Source organism: Eschrichtius robustus, chromosome 3 (genome assembly GCF_028021215.1).
Source record: "Eschrichtius robustus isolate mEscRob2 chromosome 3, mEscRob2.pri, whole genome shotgun sequence".
Taxonomy (NCBI): Eukaryota; Metazoa; Chordata; class Mammalia; order Artiodactyla; family Eschrichtiidae; genus Eschrichtius; species Eschrichtius robustus.
This window is the reverse complement of record NC_090826.1, coordinates 145900367-145925387: the sequence shown is the minus strand read 5'-3', so window position 1 is coordinate 145925387 and position 25021 is coordinate 145900367. Positions and strand designations below refer to the sequence as shown.

At 38.7% G+C, this 25021-nt stretch overlaps 1 pseudogene; it reads right to left on the bottom strand.

Annotated features, from left to right (window-relative positions):
* Positions 1-1391: 1391 nt before the first annotated feature.
* On the bottom strand, positions 1392-24747 carry LOC137760727 (microtubule-associated protein 1S-like; annotated as a pseudogene).
* Between the last annotated feature and the right edge of the window lie 274 nt (positions 24748-25021).

Here is a 25021-nt window from a genome sequence, read left to right as displayed (position 1 = left end):
ATTTTGAAATAATATACCAATACCAGCATTTTATTTTAAAAGTATTTAGAATTTATAATATTTTTAAACCAATGAAACTTAAAAATGTAATAGATTTTAAATAAAAAGCTGTCTAAAATTTAACTTTGTGTGTAAATATTAAGCACATATTCTAATTCTGATTTAACTATTAGATTATTAAATTAATGCAAAAAGTATTATCAAAAGTTAGCAAGCTAAATACTAATGTAAGATAAAGATAACATAATAAATAGTACAAACTTTAAAACAAAACATTATTTCAGCTATTTTTAAAAAATTTAGCCTTTTTGTGATTTGTAAGAAATATACGTATTTGATACAAACAGCTCATGTAACTCAACAACAAAAAAACAAACAACCCAATTGAAAAATGGGAAGAAGACCTAAATAGACATTTATCCAAAGACATACAGATGGCCAATAGATACATGAAAAGATGCTCAACATCGTTAATTATTAGAGAAATGCAAATCAAAAGTACAATGAGGTACCACCTCACACCAGTCAGGATGGCCATCATTAAAAAGTCTACAAATAACAAATGCTGGAGAGGGTGTAGAAAAAAGGGAACCCTCCTACACCATTGGTGGGAATGTAAGTTGGTATAGTCACTGTGGAAAACAGTATGGAGGTTCCTCAGAAAACTAAAAATAGAATTACCATGATCCAGCAATCCCACTCCTGGGCATATATCCGGACAAAACTCTAATTCAAAAAGATACATGCACCCATTGTTCATAGCAGCGCTATTTACAATAGTCAAGACATGGAAATAACCTAATCATCCATCGACAGATGAATGGATAAAGAAGATATGGTGCATATATACAATGGAATACTATTCAGCCATAGAAAAGAATGCAATAATGCCATTTACAGCAACATGGATGGACCTAGAGATTATCATACTAAGTAAAGTCAGTCAGAAAAAGACAAATACCATATGATATCACGTATATGTGGAATCTAACCTATGACACAAATGAACATATCTAGGAAATAGAAACAGACTCACAGATACAAAGAATGGACTCGTGGTTGCCAAGTGGGAGGGAAGGTGGGGGAGGGATGGATTGGGAGTTTGGGGTTAGTAGATGCAAACTATTAAATATAGAATGGATATACATTCTTTTTGATATTCTTTTCCGTTATGTTTTATCACAGGATATTGGATATAGTTCCCTGTGCTATACAGTAGGTCCTACTGTAGGTCCAATATCCTGTGATAAAACATAACAGAAAGGAATATCAAAAAGAATGTATATATGTGTAACTGAATCACTTTGCTGTACACCAGAAACTAACACAACATTATAAATCAACTATATTTCAATTAAAACAAAAAAAGAAATATATATATTTGGTCATTCTCAGATGTATTTGGTCTTCTTCCACAGTTCCTGGCTCACAGTTCCCCAGACCCTTGGAATTTTCTGATCAGTAAGAGCAATGGGAGCATCTTTTGTTATATTTGGTCTCTTGTCCTCAGCTCCATGAAACACTTCAGGGCCAAAAAGGTGAAATGGGTGTCTTGTTTTTCATAACAAGCCCTTTCCATCACAACTGGGTTTTATGTTAATGAAGGTGACTTTGGATCCCACCCCAGGGTATGGGGCCGGTTGCCAGGAGAACCAACCTCATGATCAGAGGGTTGGAACTTTGAGTCCTGCCCCCTGATTTCTGGGGAAAGGAAAGGAGCTTGAGGTTGAATCAATTGCCATTGGCCAATGATTTAGTCAATCATGACTATGTAATGAAGCCTCCATAAAAGCCCCAAAGGACAGCTTTTTGGCCCTTTTTCAGAGAGCTTCCACATCGGGGAACCAGAACACTTCTGCATGCCACATTTCAGGGCCCCAAGTTCCACGAGGACATAAGATCTCTTGTACAGGACCTCGCCCTATGTATCTCTTCATCTGGTTGTTGATTTGTATCCTTTAGTATCCTTTTATAATAAATCAGTAATCTAGTGAGTAAATGGGTTTTCCTCAGTCTGTCAGCTGCTCTGGCAAATTAAACCCAAAGAGGGGGGTCATAGGAACCTCGATTTATAGCCAGTTAGTCAGAAGCACAGGTATCAACCTGGACTTATGATTGGCATCTGAAGTGGAGGGTGCTCGTGGGACGGAGCCCTTTACCTCTAGAATGTGATTCTGTCTCTGGGTAGATAGTGTCAGAATTGAGGGAAATTGTATGACACCCAGCTAGTGTCCAAGAATTGGATCCAAGAATCCTTTTTCAGTATATGTGTGAGGCAGAGGGTGCCTGCACGACCAGCCCCAATAGAAACCCTGTGCCCTGAGTCTCTAAGGAGCTTCCCTGATAGAGGGCATTTCCTGTTGTCAGAGAATCAAGCACGTGGTATGTGACTCCACTGAGAGAAGGCTCCAGGAGCTTGTGCCTGGTTCCCTCCAGGGGCTTCTCCCCAAGCCTTTTTCCTTTGCTGATCCTGCTAAGTATCCTTTTGTTGTAATAAATTTAGCTGTGAGTATGACCACACACCCAGTACCCCTTGCCAATCATGGAACCTGGGGGCGGTCTTTGGAACCTCGACACAAATGCGTTTCATAAAATATACTATTAAAATCAATTTCACCTGTTTCTTTTTGCTCAACACGACTGCTGGAAAATTCATCATGATGGATGTGCTCACGTTATGTTTCCATTGACGTTACTGCTCCAGCACCTTGGAGTGGCAAATGCTGAAGCAGTGAGGCCAGAGCTTCCATTTTATAGGAGAAACTGAGGCCCAGAAGGGGTGGTGGGTGTGGCTGAGACCACAGATCAAGGAGAGAACAGGAGGACGTGAGCAGGGAACCTGCTGCAGGACTCCAGCCCCCAGGTACTTACCGGATGGACCTCGAGTGGTCGTCTTGAGGACTGAGGACTTTCTGGACAGGGGTGTCTGACTTCCTTTGTCACTGGACTCACTCCGGGCGCTGAGTGGCCACCTGGCCCGGTCCCCACTGGCCAGCCCCTTGATTTTGGCAGCAGTCACTGGAGTGGCTTTGGGGGTGTCAGTGCCAGGGTTTGGGTGGGTGGGTGGCTTCCGGGCACGGCCGAGGCGCTCTCTCAGCCAGGAGGCAGCGTCTAAGGGTCCACCATGCAGATACTAGGCTGCGTGGGCAGAGATGGGGCGATCTTGAGGGGTCAGGAGTGTGTCCTCATCTGAGTCCGAGGTGCTGGGAGCGGCAGGCAAGGGGTCTGAGTTAAGACAGGGTGGGCAGGGACTTGCTGACAGACGTGGGTGATGTCTCCTGGACTCCTGGAGCGCCCGCCAGCTCCTGGGACCGAGCGCTGCTGTCGTTGGCGCTGCCAGGGGACACGTGTGCCAGAGCCATGGGCACGGCCTCCCGCTGCTCAAACTCACAGGGTGACGCCAGGCGCAGGGCCACTTCGTGTGGGGAGGCCCTGGGCCGCGCTCGAGGGCCGCAGAGTGCGAGGTTCAGCCCGGCTTCACTCATGGTGGCAGGCGGTAGTGGTAGCACCTGCTCACGGGAGACGGACAGGGGCTCGTCCACCTCTGTGGAGCGTGGGGAGCCCACCTCGGTGGGCAGCGAGAGCGCGGTCACTGAGGGGGAGGCATCCGGCCTGGCCGCCCCACGCCGCAGCGGGCTCAGTGATAGTGGCCCGCAGTTCTCAGCTGGGCCCTGGTGGGCTCCGACGGGCGAGGGTGTGCATGGCTGGGGCGTGCTGGCGGCCAACAGCAGCTGCAGGGTTTTCTCCTCCGAGCTGCCACCCTCCTCCCAGCCGGGCTCAGCCCCAGCTCCGGGCTGCTCTCCTGACTGGGCGTGGCCACCAGCTGCGGGTCCCGGAAGCTGCCGGCCACGGTGGGTGGTCTGGCGTCTCCGCACCGGAAGCAGGGGGGCGGGGGGCTTCGGGGCCCATTCTCTACTGTCGGGACACCTGGGCGGGGTGTGTTGGGTGCTCTGCGGGGCTTGGGAGCCACGTGGGCATCTGCCTTCTTGCTGCCGACCACAGTGGAGGCAGCCGGGCACCTCCTGTGGTCGGGGTCCTTCTTCACCTCCCTGGAGGTGGGCAGGAGTGAGGGGCGGCTTCGAAAAATGCAGGCTTAAAAGACAAAGTGCAACAAGCACGCACGCATTGAGGTGGCAACTATTTTGTGCAAAATATTTTAAGCTTCAGTTAAGAATTCTGATTTTTTACCTATAAGTAGAATGTCGAGGAGACAGTGTTATGTCAATCCAAACATTTTCTTCTATTTCATCTTCAGATGATGCTATCTCTTGTGATTATATAATTATATATACATATATAGTAATTTTTTGAAGACTTTTACTTGGGGGGAAGGGATCAGAGACTGAAATCTTTACATGAGATGTTCTTGTTTAAAGAAAGCTTTTCTAATCTGTCTTCCTCTTCCTTAGTTTCACTGTGTATAGATGGAGATTCTGATTTAGAATTACCTGTGTCAATTTTGATACTCTCATATTTTCCATGTTCGAAAGTCTTCTAACTAAAATAAAATTTATTATTCCAGTAGAAGCTTTCTGGTACCCTAATATGGCCGCTTATTAAGCTCATGCAAGCTGGGATGTGTCTAAACCTGTGGACTGCATATCGGCTTGGTCTTCGTGCGCACAAAAACTCAGTCATTTAACTTAATCTCAAGATATTAAATTACTTGAATTTCAGATTTTTTTAAATAACAATTTATACCCACAAAAATACAGTTCTCCAACACATCTCCCACAAGGACTTCATTTCTCCCTGTGCCCCAAATGCATTTCTCTGCTCTACCTCTCTGTCACCCTCAATCCCACCCTCTACCCTTCCCGTCTGTCAAAGGATTGCACTCTCCTTCCTTATTGTAAAATTAGAAGCCTTCTGAGAAAAACCCTTGCATGATGATTTCTCATCACTCCAAACCCTTTTGTCTTCATGAGTTTCTTTTCTCCCTGTCCCGTTCCAGGGGAAGAGGTGCTTTTCTTCTCACCTGCTTCTAATTCTTTTTCTTCCTGTTTCCTGGGAACCTTATTCTGTTAATTCTCCATCCCCCTTCCCAATTTTCCATCATTTCTAACTTCTTTCTCTCTGTTTCCAAATATGTCAGTTGTCTTCATATTTTTAAAATCACCGTTGATCGGTTATCTCCTATCCATCTCTTGTTTCTTTTACACAAGCAGTAGAGTAAGTGGGTCCTGACTAGATAGTCTGCTGCCCATCTTCCTGGGTTTGCAGCCCAGCTCCACCACCTGTTAGCTGTGTGACCACCAGCAAGTTACTTAATCTCTGAGTGTAAAATGCAGATGACCATACTGCTTTTATTAGCTCATTATTATTTTTTTATTTTCAAAAAAATTAACCATATTTCCCCCCTATCTTTTCTTCTGTGGCCTCTCTTCCCTACCAAGTATAGAAGGTTGGAAATTTAAAGTCAAAACATAGATATGCAAAAATGCAACTTCATTTTCTCACAGGTGAATTTAACTTACTCATAAGCCCGGTTTCTACTCCATGAAATTAGCCCTTGGAGGAAAATGAGGAGCTGCTGATTTTAAAGGTTGTCTGGTGCATCAAAGCTCAATTTAAGCTTCTTCCATTGTATGTGCCTAATTACATCTAAGGGAAGAGAAGGAAGCTCAGGGCAGTCCTATCAATAGCCTTCTAGGTGAAAAAGAATATGTAGCAGGTTTAGCCTTAGAATCAGAGACAGAAATTTTTATCCCTACAGCTCAATGTCAATTTAATTGACAAAGACAATGAGGTGTAGCCTGTGAGGGGATGCTTTTGATCACAGCATTATATCTGAGAAAATAATTTTCCTGTGCAACTGCTGGGTGTACCTTTCCGAAGGATGGACAAGAATAGGAACAACACTGTAAACAGTATTTCATTATTCTGAATTTTTTAGCTGACTCTTCTGCAATATTCTCCATTATGTGTTAACACTCATCTAGCAAAATACATACATATTTACTAAAACAAAAAGCTTAGAATTTTAAAATAAATATACTTTAATACATTGTGGGATAAGGAAGTCTTAGCATCAAGTGCATTCTAAACAGTAGCTGCTAAATTGACCCACACCAAAAGAACAGCAAAACATAATCTTGGAGAGTTAATCTCTGACTGCTCAACCTTTTCTTACGGTGGGGTGCGAAAGGATTAAAGACTGCATTCCTCTGACCCTGCTTTTTCTCATGCGTTGAATCTTGTCTCTCTTAGGATACTGGAGCAATGCCTACAATAACCTGAATTGCAGGAGGTAAGGCAGCTTAAATCAGAGAGACCATTCTGATTAGATGAGACTTGTTGCAAAATTCACCAAGTTTAAATTAGACTGAGGTTCTAGAATGAAGGGGGGAGGTGATTAAGCAGCTTGTGGATGGAAGATTATTTCTACTCCAAGGAAAAATGTGCTTTTTTCTTCCCTCCTAAAGTCAGCCAAAACTCAGCTCCCCTCCCTCTTCACTTTTTCCTATTTACTTCCTAAAGGAAACAGTATTCACAAAGACCAATTACATAATTATTTAATTATTTGGATGGCCACCTTCCCTGAACAAAATGATAGTTATCAGGTGCTCATCCAGAGTGCAACTTATGCAAGAGTGAAGACATCTGGTCCTTTGGGTCACTGTGACACAGAGCTCAGATGTGGGGATGGGTGTGTACTGTGACACCAAGCCTAATTGATGGTCAGCCATTAAACCACAGCTGATAAAAAAACATCATTTTATAGTTGAGTCATGATTATTGCATTTTCCTGTAGGCATTTGAAAAGAAATAAATGTGAAGTAATCTGTTCAGAACTACGGGAAATAAGTGAGCAATTCATGTACTAAAAATAATTGTCCCCTTTATTATTGAAAAAAATGTGCATTTCACTAAATATGTCTGCTAATTTCTCTGATAAATATTTTAATAAAATAGATTTAGTAGAATCTTAATATATGACACAAATTCTCAAACCATCCATTAACCAAACTCATTTGTTTATTTATAGAAATACTAAAACATTTTCCATTACTAACAGAAGTTGGTAGGTCAAGACTATCCCTGCAGGCATGGCTAACACAAGATATCAGGAAGTATAGCCTACATTTTTTTTTTTTAAGTTTTAAGTTTTAAGTCAAGAAAATGCACAAATCATAAGTATACTGCTCAAAGAATTTTTACAGAAGGAAACATACCCATCCAACTACCTCACAGATCATGACACAGAACATTACCAGAATCCCAGGAACTTCCTTTGGGTCACATCTCCGTAACTACCACTTAGAAGGGAATTGCTCATCTAACTTCTATCACCACACTTTAGTTTTCACTGTTTTTGAACTTTAAGTGGAATCATACAAAGTGCATATACATGTGCTCTTATGTGTCTAATTTCTTTTACTCGATAGTTTGTGAGATTTATCTATGGTATCACAGTAGTTTTCATTGTTGCATAGCTCCCTTGTGGAAATATACCCAAATTTATTCATCCATTGGTGGCATTTGAGTTGCTTGGGGCTGTTACAAACAATGATGCTCTGAACATTCTGGTACATGTCTTCTGGTATACATGCATAAGCATTTATCTTGGGAATAAACCTAGGAGAGAAATTGCTGAGTCATAGATTATGTGTACGGTTTTCCAAAGTGGTCTTGCAAATTTAAACTCCCACCATTAGAATACAGAAGTTCCAGTTGTTCTACATTCTCACCAACTCTTGGCATTGTCAGATTTTTAATTTTTGCCATTCTGGTAGATGTGTAGTAGTATCTCATCATGTTTTAATTTATATTTCCCTGATGACTAAAAATTTGAGTGTCTTTCTTTAATGCTTATTGGTCATTTGGATATATTCCTTTGGGAAGTTCTGGTTCAAGACTTTTCCTGTGTATTAATTAGATTGTCCTGTCTTTTATTGATTTGTCATACTTAATTAAATAATCTGGATGAGTCATCTATTGTATATAATATATAGCAAATTTCTTCCTCCACTCTGTGGATTGTCTTTCATTCTCGTCATGATAATTTTTAAAAAGAGGAGCTCTTAATTTTAATTAAATTAAATTTAGTAAACTTTTCTTTTATGATTATTGCTGCTTGCTCTCTGCTTGTGAAATCTTTGTTTAACAAATCTTTGCCTACCACAAGGTCATAAAGATATTTTCTCTCCTATATTATCTTCTAGAAGTTTTATTGTTTTTTTTTTTTCCTATTTCACCTGCATTTGATTTTTGAGGCTTGTATGAGGTGGGGATCAATGTCCATTTTTTCCCACATGGGTAGCTACTTGATTGAGCACTATTTGGACCTGAAACCATCTATTGCAATAATATTTTGTTTTTAATCAGTTGACCAAATATGTGTGGATCTAAATTACTCATCCTACTTTATTGGCCTAGTTCTCTATCCTTGGGCCAGTATCCTACTCTTGATTATTATTACTTTTAGCAAGACTTGATATCTAGTAGTCTAAGTCCTCCAACTTTGTTCACCAAGGTTCCCATATCTATTCTCAATTCTTTGCTTTTTGATATGAATTTTAGGATCAGCTTTAAATTTCCTAAAAAAAAGCCTACTGGAGTCTATAGATCAATATAGGGACAAATTATATCACTGTAATATTTAATAATTTTATCCATAAACACAAGTTATTATTCCATGTATTTAGGTCTTTAATTTCTCTCATTAATGTTTTAAGCTTTTGTATTCTTTTTTTTTTAAAGTATCATTAGACTTTAATACTTTTTTTTCATAAAAGAATCAGCAATTGATTTTGGGTTTTTTTTGGCCCCAATCTCATTGCAGAGTTTGTTGGAACCATTTTCAAAACTGCTTGGCTTTGTAATTCAGAATGCTGTCTTCACTTTGGCCTACCTGGTGGAGGTGTGTGGCTTATGTTACTGAGCTTTCACTAAGGTAATGTTGCATGTGTGTATGTGTCCCTGGGAAACAAAAAACTTGAAGAAACATATTCTTTCTAATCAGTATCAAATCCCTCTTACGTTAATTGCCTCAATATAGTTAAAAGTGAGTAATTCTACTGAGGTCTGATAAGAATCATTAGAAGGAAATACCTTGCACACACAAATATGTAAACTATATGTTAAATATGCAAATTTGGAGAACTGAGGGTCATGTTGTTTAGAAGAGAAAAGGTATTTTGAATGAAATGAGATAATGGTCTAAATGACCTCTAATGTCCTTTTCAAGTTCACCATCCTATGATTAGTGGGCAAGCCATCAGTACATATCAATTTTATACCCAGAGTAGAAAAATATCAGCTTGTCATTTGAAAAAGCCTGTGGAGAGCTCCTTAATTCTCATCATTTGTCTTTCTCCCCAGTTCTGGGTTCTTGGCCTCTGAGATTGTAATCTCATCTTTTGTCATCTTGTTTTGATAATGGTTTCTCTATTGCATAATATTTAGTATCCCCTGCTCCACTACTGAGGAAGTGGAAAAGCACTGCTTGCCCAGTGCATATAGCAGCCTTGTTGGTGCTGGTAGACGCTGTCCTAATGGAAAAGCAGAAGGCAGGGCAAATTGAGAACATTTCTGTCCTTAAGAACAATGCGCAAATGTTACTTTTGCAATTTCCAAATTTTCCAAGTTTATTTTCAACGGGGTTTCTGTTTCTGTTGTTCCTTTTTTTTTTTTGCTTTTTATTTTTTTAATTTTTATTTGTTTTTTTAAATTTATTTATTTTTGGCTGCGTTGGGTCTTTTGTTGTTGCACACGGGCTTTCTCTAGTTGCTGCGAGCTGGGGCTACTCTTCATTGCAGTGCACAGGCTTCTTATTGTGGTAAGCCTTTGTATTCTTATATGTCTTCAATAGATTTATTCCTAGGTCTTTGATATTTAAAATTTTCATTTAAAAACTAAACTTACAATTTTAAAGATGTTAAACTTTATTTTAAATAGTTCATTACTAATATATAGAAATACCACTGGAGAAATTTGTACAAGGTTAGTGCTATTTCTGTCTTAAACATTTGGGGTAATATATGAACAAAGCTTTCTGGGCTGAAAAATTTCTTTATGGAAGGCTTTAAATTATGGATTCAACTTCATTAATGGATATAAAATTCAGGATTTAAATTTCTTCTTATGTTAATTTTATTTGTTGTGTTTTGCAAGAAATGTGTCCATTTTATCTAAATTGTCAAATTTATTGGCAAGATGTTGTTCAAATATCTTTAATTTCTAAAGTTTCTATAGGATCCATAGTGAGTTAACCTTTTTCCATTCCTGATATTGGTAATCTATACTTTTTCTCTTTTTTTTAAACAATTTTTCTAGGATTTATAATTTCAACTCTTTGAATTTTGTTGAAATTTGTTTTACGGACACTTGAAAAATGATGCGTATCCTGCAGTTTTCAGTACAGTGTTCCATGTATGTCACTTAAGGCAAGTTTTAAAATTTAGTTATTTAAATCTTAAGTTTCCTATATTCATCTGACCTTTTCTTTTCTTTTTTTGGGGGGGGGGTCTATACATTTGTTACTGAAAAAAAGTGTGTTAAATCTCCAAATCTAATAGATTTTTGTATTTCTATTTTTCTTCTTAGCTCTATGTCAGAGAGAGAGAGACAGGAAGACAGAGGGAGACAGAGAGAAAAGCAGAGTAATAGAGAGAGAGAGAGAGGGAGAGAAGGAGGAGAGGGAGAACATTCTTTGACATAAATCATAACAATAATTTTTTAGATCTGTTACCAAAGACAAAGGAAACAAAAGCAAAAATAAACAAATGTGACCTAATTAAATGTAAAAGCTTTAGTGCAACAAAGGAAACCATTGACAAAACAAAAAGACAACCTACTTAATGGGAGAACATATCTGCAAATGATATAACCGATAAGGGGTTACTACCCAAAATATATAAACAGCTCATACAACTCAATATCAAACAAATAAACAACTCAGTTCAAAAATTGGCAGAAGATCTGAATAGACATTTTTTTCTAAAGAAAGACATACAGATGGCCAACAGGTACATGAAAAAATGCTCATATCACTAATCATCAGAGAAATGCAAATCAAAACCACAATGAGATATCACTTCACACCTGTCACAATGGCCATCAACAAAAAGGCCACAAATATAAATGTTGGTGAGGATATGAAGGAAAGGGAACCCTTGTACACTGCTGGTGGTAATGTAAACTGGTGCAGTCACTGTGGAAAACAGTATGGAGGTTCCTCAAAAAAGTAAAAATAAAACTATCATATGATCCAGCAATTCCACTCCTGGGTAAATATCTATAAAAAATGAAAACACTAATTTTGAAAGTTACAAGCACCCCAAAGTTCATAGCAGCATTATTTACAATAGCCAAGATATGGAAGCAACCTAAATGTCCATTAACAGAGGAAAGGATAAAGAAGATGTGGTGCACACACACACACACACACACACACACACACACATATACAGAGAAATATAAGCCATAAAAAGAAGGAAATTTTACCATTGGCAACAACATGGATGGACCAGGAGGGTATTATGCTTAGTGAAATAAGTCAGAAAGAGAAAGACAAATACTGTATATTTTCACTTATATGTGGAGTCTAAAATCATAAAACAAATGAATGAATATAACAAAACAGAAACTGACTCACCAATATAGAGAACAAACTAGTTACCAGTGGGGAGAAGGAAGAGGGTAGGGGAAAGAGAGAAGTAGTGAATTAAGAGGTACAAAATACTATATATAAGATAAAAAAGCTACAAGAATATATCGTACAGCATAGAGAATATAGTCAATGTTTTATAATTACTTTAAATGGAATATAACCTATAAAAATATTGAATCACTATGCCACACACCTGAAACTACTATAATATTGTAAATCAACTATACGTCAATAAAAATAAATACATAAATAAATAAATTCCATACTTTTAAAAGAATGCACTTATTACTACACATGAAAACCTCAATATTGGAGGTTGGTTCAAGATGGCGGGGTAGAAGGACGTGCTCTCACTCCCTCTTGTGAGAGCACCAAAATCACAACTAACTGCTGAACAATCATCAACAGGAAGACACTGGAACTCACCAAAAATGATACCCCACATCCAAAGACAAAGGAGAAGCCACAGTGAGATGGTAGGAGGGGCACAATCACAATAAAATCAAATCCCATAACTGCTGGGTGGGTGACTCACAAACTGGACAACACTTATACCACAGAAGTCCACCCACCGGCGTGAAGGTTCTGAGCCCCACATCAGGCTTCCCAACCTAGGGGTCCGGCAATGGGAGGAGGAATTCCGAGAGAATCAGACTTTGAAGGCTAGCAGGATTTGATTGCAGGACTTCAACAGGACTGAGGGAAACAGAGTTCACTCTTGGAGGGCACACACAAAGTAGTGGGTGCATCAGGACTCAGGGGAAGGTGCAGTGACCCCATAGGAGACTGAAACAGACCTACCTGCTAGTGTTGGAGGGTCTCCTGTACAGGCGGGGGGTGGCTGTGGCTCACCGTGAGGACAAGGACACTGGCAGCAGAAGTTCTGGGAAGTACTCCTTGGTGTGAGCCTTCCCAGAGTCGCCATTAGCCCCACCAAAGAGCCCAGGTAGGCTCCAGTGTTGGATCGCCTCAGGCCAGACAACCAACAGGGAACGGACCCAGCCCCACCCATCAGCAGACAAGTGGATCAAAGTTTTACTGAGCTCTGCCCACCAGAGCAACAGCCAGCTCTACCCACCACCAGTCCCTCCCATCAGGAAACTTGCACAAGCCTCTTAGATAGCCTCATCCACCAGAGAGCAGACAGCAGAAGCAAGAAGAATTACAGTCCTGCAGCCTGTGGAACAAAAACCACATTCACAGAAAGATAGACAAGATGAAAAGGCAGAGGGCTATGTACCAGATGAAGGAACAAGATAAAACCCCAGAAAAACAACTAAATGAAGTGGAGATAGGCAACCTTCCAGAAAAAGAATTCAGAATAATGATAGTGAAGATGATTCAGGACCTCAGAAAAAGAATGGAGGCAAAGATCAAGAAGATGCAAGAAATGTTTAACAAAGACCTAGAAGAATTAAAGAACAAACAAACAGAGTTGAACAAGACAATAACTGAAATGAAAAATACATTAGAAGGAATCAATAGCAGAATAACTGAGGCAGAAGAACAGAGAAGTGACCTGGAAGACAGAACGGTGCAATTCACTGCTGCGGAACAGAATAAAGAAAAAAGAATGAAAAGAAATGAAGACAGCCTAAGAGACCTCTGGGACAACATTAAATGCAACAACATTCGCATTATAGGGGTCCCAGAAGGAGAAGAAAGAGAGAAAGGACCCGAGAAAATATTTAAAGAGATTATAGTCGAAAATTTCCCTAACATTGGACAGGAAATAGCCACCCAAGTCGAGGAAGCACAGAGAGTTCCAGGCAGGATAACCCAAGGAGAAACACACCGAGAAACATAGTTATCTAATTGCCAATAATTAAAGACAAAGAAAAATTATTAAAAGCAACAAGGGAAAAAAAACAAATAACATACAAGGGAACTCCCATAAGGTTAACAGCTGATTTCTCAGCAGAAACTCTACAAGCCAGAACGGAGTGGCGTGATATACGTAAAGTGATGAAAGGGAAGAACCTACAAACAAGATTACCCAGCAAGGATCTCATTCAGATTCGTCTGGAAATCAAAAGCTTTACAGACAAGCAAAACTAAGAGAATTCAGCACCACCAAACCAGCTCTACAACAAATGCTAAAGGAAATTCTCCAAGTGGGAAACACAAAAGAAGAAAAGGACCTACTAAAACAAACCCAAAAGAATTAATAAAATGGTAATAGGAACATACATATTGATAATCATCTTAAATGTGAATGGATTAAATGCTCCAACCAAAAGACACAGGCTTGCTGAATGGATACAAAACCAAGAACCATAGATATGCTGTCTACAAGAAAGTGAGGGAGATCATAAAGATATTCCATGCAAATGGAAATCAAAAGAAAGCTGGAGTAGCAATACCCATATCAGATAAAATAGACTTTAAAATAAAGAATGTTACAAGAGACAAGGAAGGACACTACATAATGATCAAGGGATCAATCCAAGAAGATATAACAATTATAAATATATATGCACCCAACATAGGAGCACCTCCATACATAAGGCAACTGTTAACAGCTATGAAAGAGGAAGTCGACAGTAACACAATAATAGTGGGGGTCGTTAACACCTCACTCACACCAATGGACAGATCATCCAAACAGAAAATTAATAAGGAAACACAAGCTTTAAATGACACAATAGACCAGATAGATTTAATTGATATTTATAGGACATTCCATCCAAAAACAGCAGATTACACTTTCTTCTCAAGTGCACATGAAACATCCTCCAGGGTAGATCACATCTTGGGTCACAAATCAAGCCTCAGTAAATTTAAGAAAATTGAAATCATATCAAGCATCTTTTCTGACCACAACACTATGAGATTAGAAATTAATTACAGGGAAAAAAACGTAAAAAACACAAACACATGGAGGCTAAACAATGCGTTACTAAATAACTAAGAGATCACTGAAGAAGTCAAAGAGGAAATCAAAAAATACCTAGAGACAAATGACAATGAAAACACGATGATCCAAAACCTATGGGATGCAACAAAAGCAGTTCTAAGAGGGAAGTTTATAACAATACAATCCTACCTCAAGAAACAACAAACATCTCAAATAAACAATCTAACCTTACACCTGAAGGAACTAGAGAAAGAAGAACAAACAAAACCCAAAGTTAGCGGAAGGAAAGAAATCATAAATATCAGAGCAGAAATAAATGAAATAGAAACCAAGAAAACAATAGCAAAGATCAAAAAAACTAAAAGCTGGTTCTTTGAGAAGATAAACAAAATTGATAAACCATTAGTCAGACTCATCAAGAAAAAGAGAGGACTCAAATCAATGAAATTAGAAATGAAAAAGGAGAAGTTAAAACAGGCACTGCAGAAATCAATAAAATTAGAAATGAAAAAGGAGAAGTTAAAACAGACTGCAGAAAGCATCCTAAGAGACTACTACAAGCAACTCTATGCCAATAAAATGGACAACCTGGAAGAAATGGACAAATTCTTAGAAAGGTATAACCTTCCAGGACTGAACCAGGAAGAAATAGAAAATATGAACAGACCAATCACAAGTAATGAAATTGAAACTGGGATTAAAAATCTTCCAACAAACAAAAGCCCAGGACCAAATGGCTTCACAGGTGAATTCTATCAAACATTTAGAGAAGAGCTAACACCCATCCTTCTCAAACTGTTCCAAAAAATTGCAGAGAAAGGAACACTCCCAAACTCATTCTATGAGGCCACCATCACCCTGATACCAAAACCAGAAAAAGATACTAGAAATAAAGAAAATTACCAACCAATATCACTGGTGAATATTGATGTAAAAATCCTCAACAAAATACTAGCAAACAGAATCCAACTACACATTTAAAGGATCATACACCATGATCAAATGGGATTTATCCCAGGGATTCAAGGATTTTTTAACATACACAAATCAATCAATGTGTTACACCACATTAACAAATTGAAGAAGAAAAACCATATGATCATCTCAATAGATGCAGAAAAAGCTTTTGACAAAATTCAACACCCATTTATGATAAAAACTCTCCAGAAAGTGGGCATAGAGGGAAGCTACCTCAACATAATAAAGGCCATATACAACAAACCCACAGCAAACATCATTCTCAATGGTGAAAAAAGCATTTCCTCTAAGATTAAGAACAAGACAAGGATGTCCACTCTCACCACCCTTATTCAACATGGTTTCGGAAGTCATAGGCATGGAAATCAGAGAAGAAAAAGAAATAAAAGGAATACAAATTGGAACAGAAGAAGTAAAACTGTCACTGTTTGCAGATGACATGATATTATACATAGAGAATCCTAAAGATGCCACCAGAAAACTACTAGAGCTAATCAATGAATTTGGTAAAGTTGCAGGACACAAAATTAATGCACAGAAATCCCTTGCATTCCTATACACTAATGATAAAAAATCTGAAAGAGAAATTAAGGAAACACTCCCATTTACCATTGCAACAAAAAGAATAAAATATCTAGGAATAAACCTACCTAAGGAGACAAAAGACCTGTATGCAGAAAACTATAAGACACTGATGAAAGAAGTTAAAGATGATACAATCAGATGGAGAGATATACCATGTTCTTGGATTGGAAGAATCAACATTGTGAAAATGAGTATACTACCCAAAGCAATCTACAGATTCAGTGCAATCCCTATCAAATTACCAATAACATTTTTTACAGAACTAGAATAAAACATCTTAAAATTTGTATGGAGACACAAAAGACCTTGAAAAGCGTTCCTGAGGGAAAAAAATGGAGCTGGAGGAATCAGGCTCCCTGACTTCAGACTATACTACAAAGCCACAGTAATCAAGACAATATGGTACTGGCACAAAAACAGAAATACAGATCAATAGAACAGGATAGAAAGCCCAGAGGTAAACCCACGCACCTATGGTCAACTAATCTATGACAAAGGAGGCAAAGATATACAATGGAGAAAAGACAGTCTCTTCAATAAGTGCTGCTGGGAAAACTGGACAGCTACATGTAAAAGAATGAAATTAGAACACTCCCTAACACCATACACAAAAATAAACTCAAAATGGATTCGAGACCTAGATGTAAGCCCGGACACTATAAAACTCTTAGAGGAAAACATAGGAAGAGCACTCTTTGACATAAATCACAGCAAGATCTTTTTTGATCCACCTCCTAGAGTAATGGAAATAAAAACAAAAATAAACAAATGGGACCTAATGAAACTTAAAAGCTTTTGCACAGCAAAGGAAACTACAAACAAGACCAAAAGCAGCCTTCTGAATGGGAGAAAATATTTGCAAATGAATCAACAGACAAAGGATTAATCTCCAAACTACATAAACAGCTCATGCAGCTCAATATTGAAAAACAATCAACCCAATCCAAAAATGAGCAGAAGACCTAAATAGACATTTCTCCAAAGAAGACATACAGATGGCCAAGAAGCACATGAAAAGCTGCTCAACATCACTAAAATGGAAATCAAAACTACAATGAGGTATCACCTCACACCAGTTAGAATGGGCATCCTCAGAAAATGTACAAACAACAAATGCTGGAGAGGGTGTGGAGAAAAGGGAACCCTCTTGCTCTGTTGGTGGGAATGTAATTGATACAGCCACTATGGAGAACAGTATGGAGGTTCCTTAAAAAACTAAAAATAGAACTACCACATGACCCAGCAATCCCACTACTGGGCATATACCCAGAGAAAACCATAATTCAAAAAGACACATGCACCCCAATGTTCATTGCAACACTATTTACAGTAGCCAGGTCATGGAAGCAACCTAAATGCCCATCGACAGACAAATGGTTAAAGAAGATGCGGGACATATATACAATGGAATATTACTCAACCATAAAAAGGATCAAAATTGGGTCATTTGTAGAGACGTGGATGGATCTAGAGACTGTCATACAGAGTGAAGTAAGTCAGAAAGAGAAAAACAAATATCGTATATTAACACATATATGTGGAACCTAGAAAAATGGTACAGATGAACTGGTTTGCAGGGCAGAAATTAAGACACAGATGTAGAGAAAAAACATATGGACACCAAAGGGGGAAAGTGGCGGGGGGGTGATGGTGTGATGAATTGGGAGATTGGGATTGACATATATACACTAATATGTATAAAATGGATAACTAATAAGAACCTGCTGTATAAAAAAATAAATAAAATAAAATTCAAAAAAACCCACTTCAATATTGTTAAAATCAAGTAATCTATATACTTGGTTTTTTATTGTATCACACATAGCAGTTATGAAATATCAATGGTTGTGGAATCAGAGTATCTAATTTTTATATAAATGTAAGTATAAATAACTTTGTTTGTTTATGGTATTAACTTGTTAAATAGAAATATATAATTTCTTAAATACACTGATACATGTTAGTTGAATATTTTCTAATATGAAAATCATAAAAGCAAACCAAGTGATAGGTCACAAAATCTCCACCTTAAATTTTCCATAACTTTTTTAGGGTGACAAGCACTGCTACAAAATTTTAAAAAATAAGTGAAATCTTCTATCGCTTATAATTTTCTTGGGGAAGGAAAAAAACATTTGCATATGAAAGTATCTCAAGCAAGACTTAAAAGTAACTTAAAATACAGTAGAAATTAACATATTGCAGTTGAAATAGAAACACAATTAAGAAGATTGAGTAATAATTAACATTTTTATAGATTATGAAGCACTTTCACCTGTACTATCTCATCTGATCCTGGCAACAACCCTCAGAGCAAGGTATTATCTTCAACACTATCATTGACAGAGTCAACCAGTAGAGAGACCTGGGCTGAAACATAGGCCTTCTCATACATTCATCCTATCTCCCAAATGTAATGACAACTTACCAATGGTGGGCTTTAGCTGTGACAGGAGACACATTACAAAGAATAAGACTCAAGTGGACACTGCTCTCCTGGAGCTTATGAATCATGAGGGAGGCAGAAAATAAATCAATGGTCACAGTACATAGTGATAAAATCTGTGATGGTGGCAGTGTGAGGTCATATGAGAAATGAAGGGGACCTAAATCAGATCTGGAAGATGGGTGATCAGGGAAGTCTATTCTATAAAAAGAAGCCTCTAAGAAAGATGAAATAAAACCCAGAGGTGGGAAAGCATAGCCTGTCTGACGGGCTGAAAGGAGATCATCGTGGCTGGAATATAGATGTAGGGCCCCCCGGCCATGATGAGGCTGGACATTTCGAAGTCTGTATTGTTACTTTATACTATAGAGTTAATAAAAGAATACTACCAATTATTGTAAGTATTTAAGAGATTTATAAGAATACTAGTAAGTATATTAGATTGTATTAATGGATTGTAGTTCTCAAAGCAGATTTACTTAATTTCTGATTATAAGCTTATTGATAAAAATTCTAAAAGGACTGTTCTACTCAGATATTTTGGGGGCACTGCAGAGATTAGCAGAGACCTAGTGGGTTCTTGATACATATTTGTGAGGTCGAATTATCAGAAATTATAAATGAGTGCCAGAAGTATAAGATGAAACATATCATGCACCCTAGGAGGACCAGGTGAAGCTCAGAATTAGAACTGTAGGCAAAATTGGAGCATGTACCACATTTCTAGAATGCTGTCTCAATCAATCAAAAGAAAGTTAACCAAGAAAGCATCAGAACTCTAATTCCAGGAAGCAAGACTGCAGTTGTAAAAATTAAGAACAGACTAGTACACTTGGACCACACAGGAAGGCTGATGTTGAAACAAGGAAGGCTTTCAGATCCTATGCCTCTTTAAAGTGAAACTGCAAGATCTCCAAAACACCTGGGTAAATCCTTTTGAGAGATCCCTTCGGATTCCAAGAGGAATCTGGCTTCTTCCAGTCAAGGGCTTGCACTTGCAATGCAGATCTTGTCTCTAAGCCACAAAATGTGCAAGGGCATTTTTGGCCATTTTCAGTCACGTAGCCAGCCCAGAGAACCCTTCTGGGAAAAGTGCGTTCCTGGGAGCAAAATGGTCCCTTAATTGGGCAGCTGTGAGAATGCACTGGACTAGTGGACCACTTTAACTAGGATCCCATCAAGGTTGAAAACTTGGAGTGAGCAAGCAGTGCCTTGTGGAAGGAGATAACTCTTCCTAAGACAGGGAAAGGATGGCATCAGCCAAGCCCATGTTAGGAATCCTGTTCATTTACTTTACCTCATATTCTATTATCCCTTTCCATTGCTGAATAGTGCTCATTGTGATGCTCCAGGTACATTCCAGGAAATCTGTACCAAGCCTCTTCTATCATCATCCTTGTAGCTCCTAGCCTGGGTGCAGATGTCACTGTCAATATTCATTTCATGCCATTCTAACGGCTTACTTTAAACGTTACTTCTGGAATTTATGAGTGAATTAATGTATTTCTTAGGTTTAGAAAGCCCAACTATTTGAACAAATACAATTTTGCATCTATAATTTCAGATCCTGAAGATTATTTTAATAAGTCAAGATAATAAATGTTTTCCAAAGTTTTAATTCAACCTCGCACTCATGACTTGATAAAATCTTTCTCATTCATAGTCATGCAATATGTGCCTATATCTTCAAAGGAAGCAGGATCGTCCTAAAAAGGATAATAAGCTAAGGCAACTGCAGAGATATCGAAGGTTTGGTATCATCTTTTAATTCCCTCTGTATTGGCTTTCACACTGGGGAGGTTGTAAACAAACCATCATTCAAGTTGCTTGATATCATGAACCCAGATTGGTAAAAAACTGGTGAGTTGGGCTTCCCTGGTGGCGCAGTGGTTGAGAGTCTGCCTGCTAATGCAGGGGACACGGGTTCGAGCCCTGGTCTGGGAGGATCCCACATGCCGCGGAGCAACTAGGCCTGTGAGCCACAACTACTGAGCCTGCGTGTCTGGAGCCTGTGCTCCGCAACAGGAGAGGCCGCGATAGTGAGAGGCCCGCGCACCATGATGAAGAGTGGCCCCCACTTGCCACAACTAGAGAAAGCCCTCGCACAGAAACGAAGACCCAACACAGCCAAAAATAAATAATAGATAAATAATAAATTAAAAAAAAGCACAAAAAACTGGTGAGTTGACTCCTCTATAACAACCTGTTGATTGACTTAATTGTTCCATTTTCAAATCCTGTTAAAACTCTGTTGGTGTCTACGTGAAGGTACTCAATGCGTCTCCATTGGCAGATTACTATTCCTGGACATAGGCTATGTGACATGAAGAGCACCTTAGTCTAAATTCTCCAAGGGTGCTACATAATTTCATTCCTTAGACTTCCTCTATCTGATCATTCTAGTGCAGAAACAGCATGGAGTCAGATGGGTCAGATCTAAGCCCTGGCTCTGCCACTTTTCAGCAGATATTACTTCACCTCTATGAGTTTCAGTTACTTCATCTATGAAATAATAGTGATATCAAAGTACCTTGGAGAATACTGAGTGGATTAAATGAGATGTTTATGAATCCTCCGAAAACCTGTTTGGTACAAAATAGCGAGACAGTACATACTATTTTTTTCTGTCAATGGCTGGAATCTACAACCTAATATCTTCTCTTAATGCGTTCACCTCCCTTGCCTTAAATAAAACAAACTCTCCCCAGAGCCATCACTCAAGTGCTTATTCTTCCTTGTTTCCATATGGTCAGGTAAGAAGAGGCTATTTTTTTAAGAAGAGGCTATTTTCCCACCTGCTTACTAGCTCTTCCAGACCTTATTCTTCTACCCTCCCTTGAAGACCTTTCTTTCCATAACTTCATCCTCTTCCCCTCCGTTGATTTATTTCCTTCACCTATAGTCATATTCAAACATTTCTTATCTTAAAAAAATAACTAAATAAAAAGTGTTACCCTTGACTCTGTGCCCCTAATTACCATAACAATCTCTTCCTTGGCATAAAAGGTAAGTATATTCCTCTTCCAGATCCTGTGCTAAGAGCTGAAAGTGAAATGAGTAAGTCAGAATTCTTGCCCTGAATTTGTTCATGGTACTGGAAATAATGTATCTCTATTATCATATTTAGTACATTGTATTTCCGTTCTGTTTCCTCACTTGTAAACAGGAGATAATAAAAGTTTATGTTTTGCTCATGCAAATCTGATATGGATCTGGCAGTCTTCCACAGATTGCATGGCTGGGGAAGAGAAAGCTTCAGAGTCCTATGGGATGTTCTGAAGGACCTGGTCTGCCACACGCTTACATCACTTATGCCCACATCCAACTGACCAGAACTAAGTCACAGGTCCCCAACCTAATGGAAAGTACAAGGAAGCCTGAAAATGCAGTTGTTATGTGTTCCCTGGAAGAGAAAACTGTGGTAAACATACACCGTTATCTCTGCTTAACATTAATATCATCTTTTAAATTACTGTTTCTTTCAGGAGTATGTAATCTCTTAAGGGAAACATATTCATCTTTACTAATTTTTTTTTTTTTTTGCTTCTCTACAGTACATGGCAAGCACTCAGTGAATGTTTGTTAAATGACTGACAGACTCATTGACTGAATGAATGAGTGACTTGAGAATGAATGAATGGTTGATTGTCTGAAGTCATTTGCTGATGGTTAAAACTAGAACACAATATCACAAATACTCCTATTGGGAGACATTTCCGCATGGGTCTTTCACGTTTCTATACATCTTGCAAGTGAGTCACTGGCTGCCCTTTGTTCTAGACTATCTCAAGGATATTCACCTAACAATCAGCCTTATAAGATAGAGATAATGTCTTCCTCCAGTGCTCAGAGAAGTTTTGTTCACAGCCTTTTAAGATAGAGATGATGCTCGGAAACAAAGGGCAGGCATGACTACTCTTCAATAAAATAAAGTAATGCCTAACTCCAGAGCAAAAGGGAAGCATGCTTACTGCCCTTTATAAAAGATTCAGGTGCCCAAGTGCCCAAAGCTCAGAATTCCTCTCCTATAATGGAACCCACTGTATGTGCAGGTGTCATTTGGCCCTATTCACATCACCATATGGGAATAGGGCCTCAGGAAAGCACCAAAATGCAGTAACTCTGGCTACTGCTATTGCTGTGAGTAATAAATAAGCCTTCATCTTTGACCCAGGAGTCTCTTTTCTTCTGCCAGCATCCATGAAACTGTCAGACTAACTTGTTAGCTTACTGTAAGCAAAGGAAAATCTCAGACGCCTTCACAGTTCTAGACAACTCCTTCCACTAGAAATTTGCATTGTTTTGTTTTATGTCCATTTTGCTTTTAGCTTGCCTTGTTTTGCATGACTTTTGTACATAAAGTTAAAAATCCAGCTCCCCCCCAAAAATGTTTTGCATATCTTTGCTTCTTTTGTCCTTGTTTTGCAGATAAATATAAAAGCAGTTTCCTGTGTTTATTTACCAAAAAATATCCATTTTGTTACAAATGTAAAAAAAATTGTCACGCTGCGGACAATTATATATTTTTGAGGTCCAATAGAACTGTTGATGTCATTACTCCCCCTTGCTAAAGTTACAAAGGTTCCTGTTCACAAAAGGCATTAGCAGACATTGTGATGAGAATGATCTAACACACAAGAGGGTCTGTTAATGCATGGGATGTTCCAAGCAGCTTGGAATGTTTCAGAATGCCTTTCCGCCTCCCCTTTGTTCCGGTGAACACAATCTTTGCTAGAGTGCAGGTGTGTTCCTGAGATGGTTGTCCTTGAAGGGAGCAAGCACTGTGCCAGAACCCAGCAGAAGCATTTTTCCAATTTCCCATAGGAAAAAGCGAATGGAATGGTAAATCGTTTGTGAAGCCAGATGAAAGCAATGCATTAGTTCATGGATTTGTACCATTCCTTGTTCTCTTAGACACCCACTAGTTTGTCTTGCTGCAAATGGCCCACTGGAGCCAAAAGAGAATAAATACAAATTTCTTAAGAATCAAATGAGTTTTCCATTGGCTGACATTGATGAATCCTCAGTCTCTAAAGAGTTCTTCAAACTCAGTTCTTCAACATTGATTCTCTCAGAATCTTGTAGAGTAAAATCTTTGTCTGTGGTCTTAATAAGAGTGGAAAGATTCAAGCTGCTACCTGAGAGAGTGGAAGAGGGATGGTGTTGTCCTCTCTAAACCATTGGTGAGCAAGGCTAAAAGCACCGTGATTTATGCTTTAGTAATTTGTTTGTAATAGAAAAACAATTTCCCTTTGATTAATGGAAGATTCTTAATGGATTCAGCTATTTATTAATTTCCAGCAAGGACAATGTTGTTTTCCTAAAAGAAATTAAATCAAAGCAGCTGTAAAAGCTAGGATTTGGGGAGTTGTGGAAAAAATTTTTCTCTTTTAATTTAAAATAAGAATTACACATCTATAATGTCCCAAAAGAGTCTCAGAGAGAAATAACTGCTGTAAGTCCCCTACATACGAATGAGTTCCGTGCCAAGAATGCGTTCGTAAATCCAATTTGTTCATAAATCCAACTAAGTTAGCCTAGGTACCCAACTAACACAATCGGCTATATAGTACTGTACTGTAATACGTTTATAATATGTTTCACACAAATAATACATAAAAAAACAAACACAAAAATCATTTTTAATCTTACAGTACAGTACCTTAAAAAGTACAGTAGTACAGTACAACAGCTGCCATACAGGGGCTGGCAACGAGTGAACAGACTAGAAGAGTTACTGACTGGAGGAGGGGGAGGAGGTGGGAGATGGTAGAGCTGAAGGATTGTCAGCAATGGGAGATGGAGGGCAAGCTGCAATTTCACTCACGCCTGACGTTGATGGCACAGGTTCTGGTTCCTTGATGGAATCAATTCTATCTACCCACTTGAAAAAATGATCCAGTGACGTCTGGGTAGTAGCTCTTTTTTCTTGTCATAGATGACACGATAGCACTGGATTGCATTCTGAATGGCTGCTGCAACCTTCATGTAAAGTTTAACGTTTGGGTCCTGTGCCTCAAAAACTAACAGTGCCTCCTCAAATAAAGAAAATCCCCTGGCTATTTCCTGCGTTGTGAATCTCTTCGGTTCTTCAGTTACTTCTTCTTCCTCTTGTCTCTCGTTGTCCTTTCTCTGGGCCTCCGATTCCATCAGGTCTTCATTAGTAAGCTCCTCCTTGTGTTGCACGGCAAGTTTCTTCGTTATCGCTTGGCTCTTCTTAGCAGTACCATCTACATCACCGCTGATTTTACGCTTGGTTCTAAACATCCTGGGCTTGAAATAAAGATACTGTACTACTGTACTCTGTACAGGACTGTAAAGTACACATAAGCACAACCACTTGTAGAGGATGCATGCACATGACAATGCACGCCAGACACGTGAACTAACTTATGTGATTGGACATGCGAATGTACGTTTGCATCTTTGAAAGTCCTCAACTTGAAAGTTCGTATGTAGGGGACTTAAGATAGTTTAATTTTTCATGGATTAGGTTTCTTAAGACGGTATAAAAAATCATGTTTTTATCAACAGCTTTTGA